Raw genomic sequence first — 16,807 nt, forward strand, 5'->3', positions numbered from 1 at the left:
GGCACAGGAGATAATACCACTCCGGACAGTGCCGAAGACGACAACAATCCCCTCCAGCAAGATTTAGGACAGGAGGACGGAGAAGCCAGCCCTCCCGAGAGAGTTACAGATGGAGAGGCGGAGGATGATAATTACATGCCTCCCTCCGAAGACGAGGCAAGCCTCGACGATGATGAATTCATCGTTCCTGAGGATCCCATCGAACAAGAGCGCTTCAAGCGCCGGCTTATAGCCACGGCAAATAGCCTTAAGAAAAAGCAACAACAGCTTCAAGCTGATCAAGATTTGCTAGCTGACAGATGGACTGAAGTCCATGCGGCTGAGGAATATAAACTCAAACGCCCCTCCAAGAGTTACCCAAAGCGTAGGTTGCTACCCCGACTGGAGGAGGAAGCACTCAAACCTACATCTCCAGCATATGATGTGGCTGACCGGCCACCTCGTGGCCGCGACAGAGAGGCATTTCAGCCAAAAACTCAGCCCGCACCCCGATGCCACTCAAATAAAAATGACAAGACACGGAGAAACATGCTAGACCTGCGAGACGTATTGGAGGACAAAGCAAAACATGCAAGATCGATCTACGGATCACGAGGGCGCACCACTATGCGAGATGATAACCGTCACGCCGGATACAGTAAAAGTAAATCCGACCGGGCCGAACACAGCGGGCAGGACTCATTTGAGCTGCGTCGCGATATAGCCCAGTATAGAGGCACCGCACACCCCCTATGCTTCACAGACGAAGTAATGGATCACCAAATCCCAGAGGGTTTCAAACCCGTAAATATCGAATCATACGATGGCACAACAGATCCTGCAGTATGGATCGAGGATTTCCTCCTGCACATCCACATGGCCCGCGGTGATGATCTGCACGCCATCAAATACCTCCCACTCAAGCTCAAAGGACCAGCTCGACATTGGCTCAACAGCTTGCCAGCAGAGTCCATTGGGTGTTGGGAGGATCTGGAAGCCGCATTCCTCGACAACTTCCAGGGCACATATGTGCGACTGCCAGATGCCGATGACTTGAGCCACATAATTCAGCAGCCAAAGGAATCGGCCAGGCTATTCTGGACACGGTTCCTAACAAAGAAAAAATCAAATTGTCGACTGTCCGGATGTAGAGGCCCTAGCAGCTTTTAAGGACAACATCCGTGATGAGTGGCTCGCCCGACACCTTGGCCAGGAAAAGCCGAAATCTATGGCAGCCCTCACGACACTCATGACCCGCTTTTGTGCGGGAGAAGACAGTTGGCTGGCTCGCAGCAATAACATATCAAAGAACCATGGTACTTCGGATACCAAGGATGGCAATGGAAGGTCACGTCACAACAAACACAAGCGCCGCATTAACAACGACAATACCGAGGATATGACAGTCAATGCCAGATTCAAAGGCTCTAAACCCGGTCAGCGGAAAAAGCCATTCAAAAGAAGCACTCCGGGCTCGTCCAGTTTGGACCGTATACTCGATCGCTCGTGTCAAATACACGGCACCCCCGACAAGCCAGCCAACCACACCAACAGGGATTGTTGGGTGTTCAAGCAGGCCGGCAAGTTAAATGCCGAAAACAAAGATAAGGTGTCATGTAGCGATGACGAGGAGGAGCCCTGGCAGCCGAGCACCGGAGGACAGAAGAGGTTCTCCCCACTAGTGCGAACGGTGAACATGATATGCGCAACCTACATCCCCAAGAGGGAGCGGAAGCGTGCGCTAAGGGACGTATATGCGTTGGAGCCAGTCGCCCCAAAGTTCAACCCATGGTCCTCTTGCCCGATCACCTTTGATCGTAGGGACCACCCCACTAGTATCTGTCATGGCAGATTTGCCGCACTGGTCCTAGACCCAATCATTAACGGATTTCACCTCACTCGAGTCCTTATGGATGGCGGCAGCAGCCTGAACCTGCTTTACCAGGACATAGTGCGCAAAATGGATCAAACCCACAAAAACGACCTTCAAAGGCGTCATACCAGGTGTAGAGGCCCATTGCACAGGCTCAGTCACACTGGAAGTGGTCTTCGGATCCCCGGATAACTTCCGAAGCGAGGAGTTAATCTTTGATATAGTCCCGTTCTGCAGTGGCTACCATGCACTGCTCGGGCGAACCACATTTGCGAGATTCAATGCGGTACCACATTATGCGTACTTTAAGCTCAAGATGCCAGGACCTCGGGGGGTCATCACAGTTAATGGAAACATAGAGCGCTCCCTCCACACGGAGGAGCACACTGTGGCCCTCGCAACAGAAGCGCAAAGCAGCCTCTTAAGGCAATCCACTAGTTCGACGATTAAGGACCCGGACACCTTCAAGCGCGCCCGGAGTAATCGGCAACAGGACCGCCTGGCACGTGCCGAGCTCGCATAGCAATACGGCCCCCACTCCGGTCCCAGCCAAACGGCGAAATTTGTGCCATGCGTACATAATTACGCATTAAAAATACCATGGGCACAGGTGGGGAGGGGGCGCCACTACGGCACGCCCCAAGACGCGGCTCAACCGCACTAGGGGCTTCCCGCTTTGTTATTTTTCTCTTTCAGGACTTTAATCTCTAGAAACCCTGTCCGGCAGCAAGATTTCCGGACACATGATGCAGCAACCAAGGAGGCAGAAAGCTATGTCCCACCACGGAACTCCCAGGTGGATTGCGATAACGAGTGAAATACCTGCTTTAATACCACTCCTCAGCTTGCCCTTGGATGGGACATGTCAAATAGTCCTGCTTTTTGCTTATCCCACTACTTGTATCATTCTGCTTTAACGCACGTTTTTGAATAAACAATGCATAGCACTAAGACTATTATTGCATTCTTCTTTATATATATATATATATATCTTTATATATATATATACATCTCTTCATTCATGACATCCAACACCCGTACACTCTGGTGCGGCCAATACGCTAGGGGCTTAAGCATACCCCATAATACGACATGAGAAGTCCGAACACTTTTGATAGTGCGGCACCCCGAACTTATAGCATTATATGCATCAGCTCCGAATCATGTCTTGGGTCAATAGTTGAGTTTGCCCGGCTCCCATGTTTTGGTACCTTACGTTCCTCTATATCGGCTAAGGTACCACTGGGAGAACTACTGCAATTGTGCCCCGGTTTAGCTGGGCTAAGCACCTCAGTAGAGAAAGCTAAAACTGACTGTCATGATAAGGCGAGAGACTGGTCGCTGTTCGAGAGGTTTCGAGTCCCTAAAGACTTACGCCGCTTAGAGCGAGGAGTCGGCTTTGTCCGGCTTAAGGCGTGTATAGCGCCCCAAATTCGGCCTTCCGAACACTAGGGGCTTCGCCAAAATTTAAAATTATAGAATTCTATGGCTAAGTGAGAGTGATAAAGCATTATAGTATGATTGCCTTGTTCGTTGCGCTGAGCACCTCCCTCGAAGGACCCAAAAATGGGAACAAGAGTGCTCAGGTTTATCCTGAACACCCCAGCACTCGTGGCATGGGGGCAGAAGCTGACGACTAGCCATCTCTCAGATTTGATAAACAGATGAAAATAAGGTAATATTTTAAATTCAAACAAGCGTTGCATATCGCATATAAACAAGTTTTCATACCACATGATCACACGAGCAAGTTCATTCAAATATTACATCTTTCACAACCTTCAGGACACCCTCATAATACATCTCGGGGTGGCAATGCTCCTTGCCCTACGGTGGCCCCTCCTTCACCAGCTTCTCGGTGTCCATCTTGGCCCAGTGCACCTTCGCACGGGCGAAAGCCCGGCGTGCACCTTGGATGCAGATGGACCGATTGATGACTTCCAGCCATGGGCAGGCATTCACAAGCGGCCTCACCAGGCTGATGTAGCTGTTGGGAAGGGCGTCGCTAGGCCACATCTAGACTATAAAGCCCTTCATGGCCTGTTCGGCCGCCTTGTCCAGCTAGACCAGTTGCTGCAGCTGGTCGCTCATAGGCATCGGGTGTTCGGTCCCAGTATACTGAGACCAGAATAGCTTCTCCGTCGAGCTTCCCTCCTCGGCCTGGTAAAACTTTGCGGCATCCGATGCGCTGCGGGGCAAATCTCTGAATGCTCCTGGAGAGCTCCGGACTCGGGTAAGTAACAAGTAATTTACTTTCACATGCTTGCTTTGCATATTGAATGCCTTACCCGCCGCTATCTTCCTCATCGCCTCAATCTCCTGGAGGGCCTTGTGGGCTTCACCCTTGGCACTCTTTGTGCTCTCAAGGGCCGCGGCAAGCTCAGACTCTCGCGTCTTCGAGTCAAGCTCCAACGCCTCGTGCTTCTTCACGAGAGCTTGGAGCTCTTGTTGAGCCTCGCCCACCCGTGCCTCTTGCTTTACCCGCTCGGTGAGCTCCTGGGCCGCTTTGTTTTCGGCCTCGGACAGCGCTTGCTTCAGGGTCGCCACTTCGGTCGTGGCCCCTGGCAAATTCATGATGATCCTGTCATTTCGCAATCGCATCTTTTTTGTATATATATATATATCTATAGACAAGGTTTTACTTACCTTTGTTCTCCTCGAGCTGCCTCTTGGCAAGGCCGAGCTCCTTCTCGGACCCCTCGAGGTCCTGCTTTAGTGCGGCGACCTCCGCAGTCAGTGCGGCAGAGGTCAGTAGCGAAGCCTGCATACGCATATAGACATACTTATATTAGACTCCTGCAGATATTATTTGATCCTCTATTCGGCTTTTCATTGTGAACACCAAACAGAGCATCAGGGGCTACTGTCTATGCGGTAATATTTTCCCTATATTTTAAATACTTACCTCAAAGCCTGTTAGAAGGCTGGCACAGGCTTCAGTCAGTCCGCTCTTGGCAGACTGAACCTTCTGGATCACCGCACTCATAATAGTGCGGTGCTCTTCGTCGATGGAAGCGCTGTGAAGCACTCCCATAAGATGGTCGTCCGGTGCCTCTGGATGGACAGAGGTCACCGGCACGGGCGTCTTACCCATTATGGAAGGGGGTCGCCTGCCCGAGTCCGGAACCACTGGAGGTTCCGGCGCGGTGTTCGGTTGAGAGCCGAACTCGGAGCCCCCGGGAGCCTTGCTCCCTTTGCTCCTGGAGTCCGGAAGGTCGCCTTTAGGCGCCTCCGGGACTGTCTCCCCCTGGCTAGGTGCCCCTTGAGACAATACCTCGGCATTGTCCGTAGGGCAAGGGGAGGAGGCGGTCGGAAGTGGATCGCTATCCATATCCGATGAATCCAAGGAGTCATCCGACGAGGATACGTCGATACGGTCTGCATAATCATATTCGGTGTTAGGAGAAGCAGTGCGACAATGGTATGCTATGGGTTACTCTGGTATCCGAATACTTACGACTTCGCCAGGGGCTTGGCCCTGAGCGGCCACTCGTCTTTGCCTTCGGCGGCGATGGTGGAGCAGTCCGGAAGAAGAGTCCTTCCCTTCTTGGACCCTTCGGCCTCCCCGGTTGGGGCGGCCTTCCTTTTCTTGTCTCCCCCGGCTGGAGGGGGAGCATCTTCATCTTCATCCTCATCTTCATGGGAGGAGTGCATCGCGGAGTTATCGGATGATGAGTCCGATACCACCTGGCACCGGGAACTCTTTCGGGTTCCCTTGGCCTTCTTCTTGGTCTTCTCCGGCACCTTATAAGGAGCCGGAGTCAGCATCTCCTTCAGGAGAGCATCCGCGGTCTCTTTGGGCAGGGGGGCCGGACAGTCGATCTGCTCCGATGCCTGCACCCAGTCCTGTAAAAGGCATGAGAGCTCAGACCCCGCACATGGTTAAGCTATGGGAAATAAATATCCCACCAGATGCACAGAACTTACCGGATTCGCAGGGCGTTTCGCGCTTAGCCCGCGGTCCTCGATGAGAGAGGGACCTCGGCCCCCTTCAATAGCACCCTCCAGACGTCTTTGTGCGTCGTGTCGAAGAGCTCACTTAGAGTCTGGTGCCGGGCCGGGTCGAACTCCCATAAGTTGAAATCCCGTTGCTGACATGGGAGGATCCGGCGGAAGAGCATGACCTGGACTATGTTGACAAGCTTAAGTTTCTTGCTTGTCATGTTCCGGATACATTTCTGGAGTCCGTCCAGCTCCACCGATGAACCCCAGGACAGGCCCTTCTCCTTCCAGGAAGTGAGCCGCGTGGGAATTCTGGATCGAAACTCAGGGGCCGCCACCCAGTTGGTGTCACGCGGCTCGGTGATGTAGAACCACCCTGATTGCCACCCCTTTATGGTCTCCATGAAGGAGCCCTCGAGCCATGTAACGTTGGGAATCTTGCCCACAATGGCTCCACCGCATTCCACTTGTTGGCTGCCCACCACCTTCGGCTTGATATTGAAGGTCTTCAGCCACAGGCCGAAGTGGGGCCGGATGCGGAGGAAAGCCTCGCATACGGCGATGAACGCAGAGATGTTGAGGATGAAGTTCGGGGCTAGATCATGAATGTCCAGCCCATAATAGAACATGAGGCTGCGGACAAATGGATGGAGGGGAAACCCCAGTCCGCGGATGAAGTGGGCGAGGAAGACCACCCTCTCGTGAGGTTCTAGGGTAGGGATGACCTGCCCCGCGGCTGGCAGCTGGTGCGCGATGTCAGCGGCTAAGTATCCAGCTCCACGGAACTTTTTGATGTGCCCCTCCATTATGGAGGAGGCCATCCACTTGCCTCCCACTCCGGACATGTTTGGAGAGAGTTGAGGAGGAGGATGCGGACTTGGGCGCTGGAGCTCGAGTGCGCAAGAATGGATGAGCAAGGAGGAAGAAAGCGTGGGTAGAAAAAGGTGAGATCTTATCCCTTTATAAGGGCGGACTAAACTATGCGCCCCCACTAGCCTGGTAAAACTCGCTTATCCCCCAAGCGCCGTAATTGATGGCGCGGTTGGGTTACCCACGTCGTATTGATGAGAATCCCGTAATAAGGGAAACACGATCTCTGCTTTGACAAGACGTGTCAGGAAACCGCCTCACGTTATGTGCGGGGCTGGTTAAAGAAAAATGGTTCAAATAATTACCGGGCCGAGGCGTGATGTCATGCTGCCAAAACGTATCAGCAGATTAGATTTGTGGTAATATTATTCTCTCTACGGTGGTATGTGGAACTTATTTTGCAGGGTCCGACACTATCCTTGTATTCAAATTCTTCCGTGGTGTATTCGGGGGAGGAACCCGCCTTGCAATGCCGAAGACAACACTGCATGCCGGACTCATCGTCATTGAAGCCTGGTTCAGGGGCTACTGAGGGAGTCCTGGATAAGGGGGTCTCCGGACAGCTGGACTATATCCTTTGGCCGGATTGTTGGACTATGAAGAAAAAAGATTGAAGACTTTGTCCCGTGTCCGGATGGGACTCTACTTGGCGTGGAAGGCAAGCTAGGCAATACGGATATGTATATCTCCTCCTTTGTAACCGACCTTGTGTAACCCTGGCCCCCTCCAGTGTCTATATAAACCGGAGGGTTTTAGTCCGTAGGACAACATACAATCATACCATAGGCTAGCTTCTAGGGTTTAGCCTCTCCGATCTCGTGGTAGATCAACTCTTGTACCACTCATATTATCAAGAATAATCAAGCAGAACGTAGGGTTTTACCTCCATCAAGAGGGTACGAACCTGGGTAAAACATCATGTCCCCTGCCTCCTGTTACCATCCGCTTTAGACGCACAGTTCGGGACCCCCTACCCGAGATCCGCCGGTTTTGACACCGACAGCTTGCAAGAAGGGTTTTTATTTCTTCCAGTCCAGTTGTTGCTGCGTCCGTCCACTCGAAGTGGCCGGCTAGCCGTAGAAGGCGATAGAGTGGCAGTGCCTTTTCTCCCAATCTGGAAATAAAGCGGCTTAGAGCTGCTATGCAACCCGCAAGATTTTGAACTTGTTTAAGGTCCGTTGGCTTAGACAGTTGTGACAAAGCTCGGATTTTGGCTGGGTTTGCTTCAATTCCTCTATTAGAAACGATGAAGCCCAGCAGTTTTTCGGCAGGGATGCTGAAAATGCACTTTTCCGGATTGAGCTTAATGTCATACAAATGGAGGTTGTCGAATGTGAGACGTAAATCATCTATTTGTGTTTCGACGTGCCTAGTTTTGATGACGACATCATCCACATAGGCTTCAACTGTCTTGCCGATCTGTTTCTCCAGTCATGTTTGAATGATGCGCTGGTATGTGGCGCCGGCATTCTTGAGCCCGAAGGGCATAGTGTTGAAGCAGAATGGCCCATATGGGGTGATGAATGCTATTGTGGCTTGATCGGATTCCTTCATTTTGATTTGATGGTATCCGGAATATACATCAAGAAAACAGAGTGAGTCATGTCCTGCGATGGCGTCAATGATTTGATCGATGCGGTGGAAGGGGAAGGGATCTTTGGGGCATGCCTTGTTGAGGTCTTCAAAATCGACACATAGGCACCAGGATTTGTCCTTCTTTGGTACCATCACCAAATTTGCCAGCCAGTCCGGGTGTTTATTTCTCTAAAGAATCCGGCCTCGATTAGCTTGGCTAGCTCTTCCCCCATAGCTTGGCGTTTGGGTTCGAAGAAGCGCTGCAGTGTTTGCTTGACCGGTTTGTGTCCCTTCAATATTGAGGCTGTGTTCGGCCAACTCGCGTGGGATTCCTAGCATATCAGAAGGGCGAGGTGTGGCGTCACATGAATGGTTAACATAACACACACAATTTAAAATATAAAAAATGTTTGAGATGTTACAGTGGCAGCTATTTGTTTCAAAATGCCTTTGTTGGTTGTTATTCGAGTGCGCCTTCTCTCAAAATGGACACGAAAAATACCACAGCATGTCGAGTGCCATTCCATGATAGCATGCCAAGTTTCATGAATTTTGGACGAGTTTTGGTTTTACTAGAATTTAAAAACAAACTATCTCAATGTTTTGCCGGCAATCAATACTGCCCTGGTGTTTGAAATTCATTCCCATTTCATGCATGGGACCTAAGCATGCATCCAAGGACACACATTTGATTTTTCAACCAATTTATATGCACTGGAGCGTGTGCATGTAGTTCAAATTTGAATTATGCACATAAAATGCCTAGAAAACCCAGTTAATGTATAAAAATGTCCAAACGAACCCCGAAAAAATCCAAAATTTAACACAATACTCCTGTTGTTCTATGTTGACACTAGAAATTTTTTTAAAACACTAAGAGGCAACAGATATCGTGTCGTCCCAAAACGTGGGACGTTCCCCACCGAAACCATCAAGCTTGTGGTGAGAAGCTCTGGTTTGTGAGAAGCTTATACCCAAACCTGCCCCAAATGGGATGAAAATTTTACCACGGCATGTTGATGCCGCTCCATGATAGCATGCCAAGTTTCATGAATTTCAGAAGTGTTTTGGACTTACTAGAATTTAATAACCAGGTATCTCAATGTTTGCAGCCGAATGACGGTGGCAGGGTGTTTGACATTCATTCCCATTTCTTTCATGGGACCTAAGCATGCAACCAAAGACACTGATTTGAATATTCAACCAATTTATATGCATTAGAGCATGTGCCTGTAGTTCAAATTTGAATTATGCACATAAATGCATTGAAAACTCAATTAATGTATAAAATTTTCCAAACGAACCCTGAAAAATTCCAAAATTTAAGACAACACTCCTGTTGTTCTATGTTGACACTAGAGGAAAAATTGAATCAAGAAGAGGCAATGGATACCGTTTCGTCCAGAAAGGTGAAACGTTCCCTACCGTAACCATGAGGATTGTTGCGAGAAGCTCTGGTTTGTGAGAAGCTTATACCTCAACCTGCCCCAAATGGGACAATATTTTTACCAGTGCATGTTGATGTCGTTCCATGATAGCATGTCAAGTTTCATGAATTTCAAATGAGTTTTCGATATACTAGAATTATAAAGCATGTATCTCAATGTTAGCGGCCGAGCGACAATGGCAAAAGTGTTTGACATTCATTCCCATTTCTTGCATGGGACTAGAGGTTGCAACCAAGGACACACAATTGATTTTTCAATCCATTTATATGCACTGGAGCATGTGCATGTAGTTCAAATTTGAATTATGCACATGAATGCATAGAAAACTCAGTTAATGTATAAAAATGTCCAAGCGAACCCCGAAAAATCTGAAATATTGCACAACACTCCTGTTGTTCTATGTTGACACGAGAACAAAATTGAAAGTAAGAAGAGGTAACATATATCATTTCGTCCCCCAAGGTGGCACGTTCCCTACTGAAACCATCAGGTTTATTGTGGGAGAAGCTCTGATTTGCGGGAAGCTTATACCATAACCTACCCCAAATGGGACAATATTTTTTTACCCCAGCATGTTGATGTTGTTCCATGATAGCATGCCAAGGTTCATGAATTTCACACGAGTTTTGTATTTACTAGAATTACAATAGCAAGCACCTCAACATTTGTCGGAGAGGCATGGTGGCGTTGCGTTTGAAATTCATCCTCATTTCTTGAATGGGACATAAGCATCAACCCATGGACACATATATCATTTTACAACCCATTCTAGTACACCGAAGTATGTGCATGTAGATTAATTTTGAATTGTGCACCTAAAATGCCTAGAAAACTAAGTTAATGTATAAAAATGTCCAAAAGAATCCTGAATAATTCCAATTTTTTGACGACACACCTATAGTTGCATATTCACTATAGATAAAAATTCTAGATTTTCAAACACCATCCTTTGCAGCTGTGACCCCATTATGTAATTCAAATCAAGACGAAAAATCAAGTAGATCGCACATTGTTTATTATCACCAACCATGTGAGATGCGGTTCAAAATATCCTGGAGCACCGCCGGTGTATAGTACATAGTTCAAATTTTTTCCGTTTAAACTCATCACACACGAGTTAAGCTATCTGAATCGTAGGTGACGTTCACATTTCGTACACTATTCTGAATAAGGGACCGTGTTTGATGGCAATTTGCGCGCCAGTTTTTTCGCTGAACCGTTTCAAAACTATCGGCTTCCTTGGAAATATCTACCTCCCCGCCCCCTCCCCCTTACCAAAAGCCACATTTCCCCTGTTTCCGCCTTCCTTTCCAAGTTGAAACCTTCACACCTTGCTTGCAGCGCCGCCTCCTCACCGGCGACCCTCCTTCATGCTGCTCGGCCTCGTCTATCCAAGCAGGTAATCCACACCCGACCCCCATCCTCCTCCTCCTTCCACATCCCACATGCCCCGACCACCGGTGTGACACCTTCCACCCAAATCACCGAGCCGTCCACCAAATAAGCGCCATCCTAATCCATGGTGCATGCAGTATAACCAGGAGCTCAAGGTACATTTGGTAGCGGAGAAGCCAATCACGGCCGCATGCGCGGATCAGGTCGCGATGGCTGCCATTCAAGCTGACCCCTAGATCTTGGAGGAGCACCTCGCCGTCGAGCCCATCGTCGACACCTCGTGTGCCGATGCTGCGATGCGGTTGGCTGCTTTAAATGGTAGTTTGTGGCATTGTCTCGAGGCCACCCTCGGTGCCTTCGACGAAGACTACGAGGTGTTTTCTCAGCGTGCGCATGCTTACCTCAACTCGAGAGCTAGCAGGTTGTTGCCCATAGCAGCTCAGGCAACTTACCACTACGACGAGGGCACCCACGATGCGGAGGCATTACCCTCTTCCATGTCCAAGGAGCCAATCATCATTGATATCTCCGACAATGAGGAGTAGCTTGTCTTGTTGGCTCACTATAAGGACCCATGTTTAGTTTGCTAGCTACTGCCTTTCCTTAACAAATTCTAGTGAATTGTGCTATCTAGTTTTACCATACAATCTATTGCTCTAGTGTATATGCTCTATATGTTGTGCAATCTGGTGCTCACTTATTAACTGTTTGATTAATTATGTGTTGTGTTCAGTTAACTATTTGGTTCAATTCTGCAAATGTGATATTCAATTCTTCACGGTGCAATTTTGTATTGTCTTCCATGTGAAAAATAAATCGAATATTTCTTTACAAAATACATGAGAAACAAATACAATTGCTATATTTCCAAGTTTTCAAGCATGCTTGGTTTGGTTAGCTGCCTGATCTTCTATTATGTTATACATTGTGCAATGTGGTGCTCAGTTAACGCTTGGTTCATTCCTTGTGATGTTTAGTTAAATGTTTGGTTCAATTCTACAATGCGATGTTCAATTGTTGTGGGTGCATTCTGTTATTGTATACCATGTGAGAAATAAATCGAATTTGGATGTACTAAATACATGAGAAACAAATACAATTGCTATATTTCCAAGTTGTTAAGCATGCTTGGTTTGGTTAACTATCTGATGTTCTATTAGGAGTATGTTGTATTGTTCAATGTGGTGCTCAGTTAATGTTTGGTTCATTTGTTGTGGTGTTTAGTTAACTGCTTGGTTCAATTCTGGAATGCGATGTCCAATTGTCATGGGTAGAATTTTGTATTGTTGTGCATGTGAGGAATAATTGAATTTGGCTACACTTAATACATGAGAAACATATACAATTGCTATATTTCCTATTTCTTAAACATGCTTGGTCTAGATAAATGGGTTTTCCATGTTGCTTGAATTAATCTGATAAATCTGCAATGTGCTTATTTTTCATCAACATATTTTACTAATAGCATGTGAACCCTCACTTAACCGGAGCACTAACTATACCTTATATGTCTTGCAGGGAAACAATGGCAAGCACTGAGGTTTACAATCGAGGTTTGCACATGCATGGTCCTTTGTCTAATAGCACATTATTGTGCAATTGTAGGAACCATTCTAATATTTATGTTTTTAACAATTTGTTCTTGCACATGTAGGTCCTGTTGTCAGAGGTTTGACTGACTGTTCGACCCTTTTTGCATATGGGGAAAAGAGTTGTCCATGAATATCAGTCAAGTCAAGAAACTCAGAAAGATTGTTAGGATAAAGAAATTAGAAAAAAAACAACAAGATCGTTGTCTGCACAATGAAGAAGACATCGTTCACTACAGGATGGTACTAACTATTATACCTTGCCTTTTTTATTCCTTCGCCCCATTTCCAATATAGAGAAGATTTTTATACACATCCTTGTTTTCACGCCTTTCCAAAGCAGTTCACTGATGATTACCTCTCAAATTACCTGTATGGTCAGGAGGCAAGGAAGGTATTTGTGCAACATCCACGGTTCAATATTGAATTGTTCTTGAAGAGGACGAAGGATGGACGGTTAATCATGCACATGCACTGGCCTAAAGTTGCAAAGACGTTCAACATCAATGAAGGCTTAATATATTGTGTGCTTAATATGAAATGTCAATTAGGTTAATAAATGTATTATTAATAATAGGATAATTAGCCTGCTAATTGGGTTTTCCTATTGCAAACGGTTATTGAGAAAATACCATGGGCGATGACCTCAGGCAACGCACATAGTTTCCAGGAATAAACCGTGTTGGATTAATGAACAATCAAACACGACATGCTCTTGAAAATTGTGTCTATTAGGCCACCTGGCGCAAATGTTTACCACATAAGAACTGTGTGTGATGGACAACCGTTGCCACACAGTTTGTTCTACACGTCGTGTGTCATGCATTCAATAACGCAAACGATAAAATTGTTAATACCGTGTGCGATGGAAACACTATCACAAACGATTTAACGGGGAAAATTGTGTGTGATGTACCTACGAATTGAAATGTTTTCCTTGGAGCGACTGTGTTGGATGTATATTCGAACGGAAACGTTTAGCGGGGATTGACTGTGTGGGATGAACTTATGAACGGAAAGATTTCACCTGTATAATTGAATTTTTTGGCACTACTGTACGCATAACCGTATTTGATCACTGGCCGGTCGCACCTGACCTCATCTTGCTAAGTGTGTGTGCTAGGAGGGCATATCCCTGACGGTTTCTGGGTCCTGTGGGGGTGGACCACCTATCACAGTCACTCACTAGGCGATGGTTCCAAATATCATAGCGGAAAGGGGTTAAAAACCGTTTGTATAGCACCTCGTTGTACTAGTGATACACGAAGTGGATGTTGGATTGACTGATTATCATGACAAATCGCTGCATGCACAACATTCTCTCGACACCTATCCGTGCACCGTTGGGGGCCTAACCCAATGTTTCCAGCGACGCGTATGGCTCAGGCACGGGGGCTTCTATCGGGGTACACAAACAGGGGCGTATGTTTCCCCCTGACTTGTGCATAGAAAGCAAAAGCACCGACCCGACAAGATTGTAGCATCCAAGACCAGACCAAGCACAAGTGATCAGCTATTTGAGGAATCAGAGTGCGGATCAAGAAGACCAAGTCAAGCCAAAGAAGCAAGATACCACTGAGGGAGTCCTGGACTAAGGGTTCCTCGGGTGTCCGTCCTGTTATCTATGGGCCGGACTGATGGGCTATGAAGATATGATGACCGAAGACTGTACCCGTGTCCGGATGAGACTCTCCTTGGGGTGCAAGGAAAGCTTGCATGCCTGCAGGTCGACTCTAGAGGATCCCCGGGTACCGAGCTCGAATTCGCCCTATAGTGAGTCGTATTACAATTCACTGGCCGTCGTTTTACAACGTCGTGACTGGGAAAACCCTGGCGTACAAGCTAGACTTCTAGGGCTTAGCCATTACGATCTCGTGCTAGATCAACTCTTTTAATACTCATATTCATCAATATCAATCAAGTAGGACGTAGGGTATTACATCCATCAAGAGGGCCCGAACCAGGGTAAAACTTCGTGTCCCCTGTCTCCTGTTACCCTCAACCTTAGCCGCACAGTTCGGGACCCCCTACCTGAGATCCCCCAGTTTTGACACCGACATTGGTTCTTTCATTGAGAGTTCCTCTATGTTGTTGGTGAAAGGTTGATGGCCCCTTCAATCGTCAATAGTGACGCTGTCTGTGGAGAAACTTTCCTCCCCGGGCAGATCTTCGTGTTCGGTGGCTTCGCACTGCGGGCCAACTCATTTGGCCATCTGGAGCAGATCGAAAGCTACGCCCCTGGCCATCAGGTGAGATTCGGGATCTTGAACTACGCTGCGGACATCCGTGGAGACTTGATCTTCGCCGGATTTGGTACCACGGTGGCCGCTCCCGGTCACCCCGATGATCATGACCTAAATCTGTCATCGGGCCGCATCTGGGAGGTCGCTCCTGTAGCTGCTCCGGCCCTAGAGCTGGAGCAGGCCATGCCATCCAAAGACGGGAGGATTAAACCCACCTCGGAGGCCGCAGATTCCACGGCGTTGGAGCCACACATGGACCTGGTCTCACACGATGCCTATACCACCGGAACGCCTGACTCGTCTCCGGCCGTAGGTTCCGAACTGCGCGAGCCCGTGGACGCCGAGCTTGATAGTTTGCCGATCTTCAAATTCAGCGTCGCAGACATCTTCCAGCACTCGCCTTTGGGCGATGTGCTAAAATCATTAAAAAAAACCTGTCCTTGGTGGAGGACTCTCAGCCGAACTATATCCAGTTCGAACTAGGGGCCGACGATGGAGAATTTTACTTCCCACCCGCCACCCACTTTATAGCCACGATCGAGGATTTGACCGATGAACTTTATTATGACTATGAGGACATCGACGGTATGGACGACGATGCCGGAGAACAAGAGGCCCAGAACCTTCCATTCACCGGACGCTGGACGGCCACTTCCTCGTATGACGTATACATAGTGGATGCACCAAAGGAGAAAAGCGGTGACAATAAGGAAGACCCAGTTTTGGATAAACCTTCCGAAATATAGTCTAAGCACCAGCGTCAGCGGCGCCGCTCTAAGTCACGCCGCAGTAAAGACAGCAACACCGGCACAGGAGAAGATGACACTCCGGAAGGTGCCGAAGACAACGAAGACCCTGTCGATAAAGCAAACAAAGAAGATGAACAGGAAGATGAGCAGGTTAGCCCTATTAAATAGGCCACACACGAAGATTCGGAGGACGATAATTACCTCTCGCTCCCAGAAGATGAGGTGAGCCTCGGCACCGAAGATTTCATCGTGCCCGAGGAACCTCTTGAGCAGGAGCGCTTCAAGCGCCAGATAATAGCCATGGCAAGGAGCCTGAAAAAGAAGCAGCAGCACCTTCAAGCTGACCAAGATCTGCTCAATGATAAATGGAATGATGTCCTAGAAGCCGAAGAATACAGCCTCAAGCGCCCAACCAAAAGCTACCCAAAGCGCAAATTGTTACCTCAGTTCGACGAGGAGCCGCCGGAGTACATACCACCATCACACACTACGGCCGACCGACGACCACGTGGTCGGGAGAAAATGGCAACTCATGCGGAACACCAGCCGGCCCCGCCTCATCACTCAGGTAGAGGTAAATTACCCCACGGCCATACATATGACCTCTGACAGAACCTGAACAATAAAGCAAGACATACAAGATCAATCTACGGATCACGAGGACGCACCTCGACACATGACCACGACCACCTATTCGGACGTGACAAACCCAGTCATGTGGGGGCCTCTATCAAAGCTGCGTCATGATACGGCTCGATATAGAGGCCCCGCACACCCTCATTGCTTGACCGATGAGGTCCTGGATCATGAATTCCCCGTAGGATACAAGCCCGTGAACATAGAATCATACGATGGAACCACAAACCCCGCGGTGTGGATCGAGGACTTCATTCTCCACATCCATATGGCCCGCGGAGATGACCTCCACGCCATAAAATACCTCCCTCTAAAACTCAAAGGGCCAGCTCAGCATTGGCTAAATAGTCTGGCTGAGAATTCCATTGGCAGCTGGGAGGACTTGGAAGAGGCTTTCCTCGATAACTTCCAAGGTACATATGTTCGACCTCCGGACGCTGATGACTTAAGCCATATAGTTCAATAGCCCGGAGAGTCCGCCAGGAAATTCTGGACAAGGTTCTTAACT

Source organism: Triticum urartu, chromosome 2 (assembly GCF_003073215.2).
Source record: "Triticum urartu cultivar G1812 chromosome 2, Tu2.1, whole genome shotgun sequence".
NCBI classification, from domain to species: domain Eukaryota; kingdom Viridiplantae; phylum Streptophyta; class Magnoliopsida; order Poales; family Poaceae; genus Triticum; species Triticum urartu.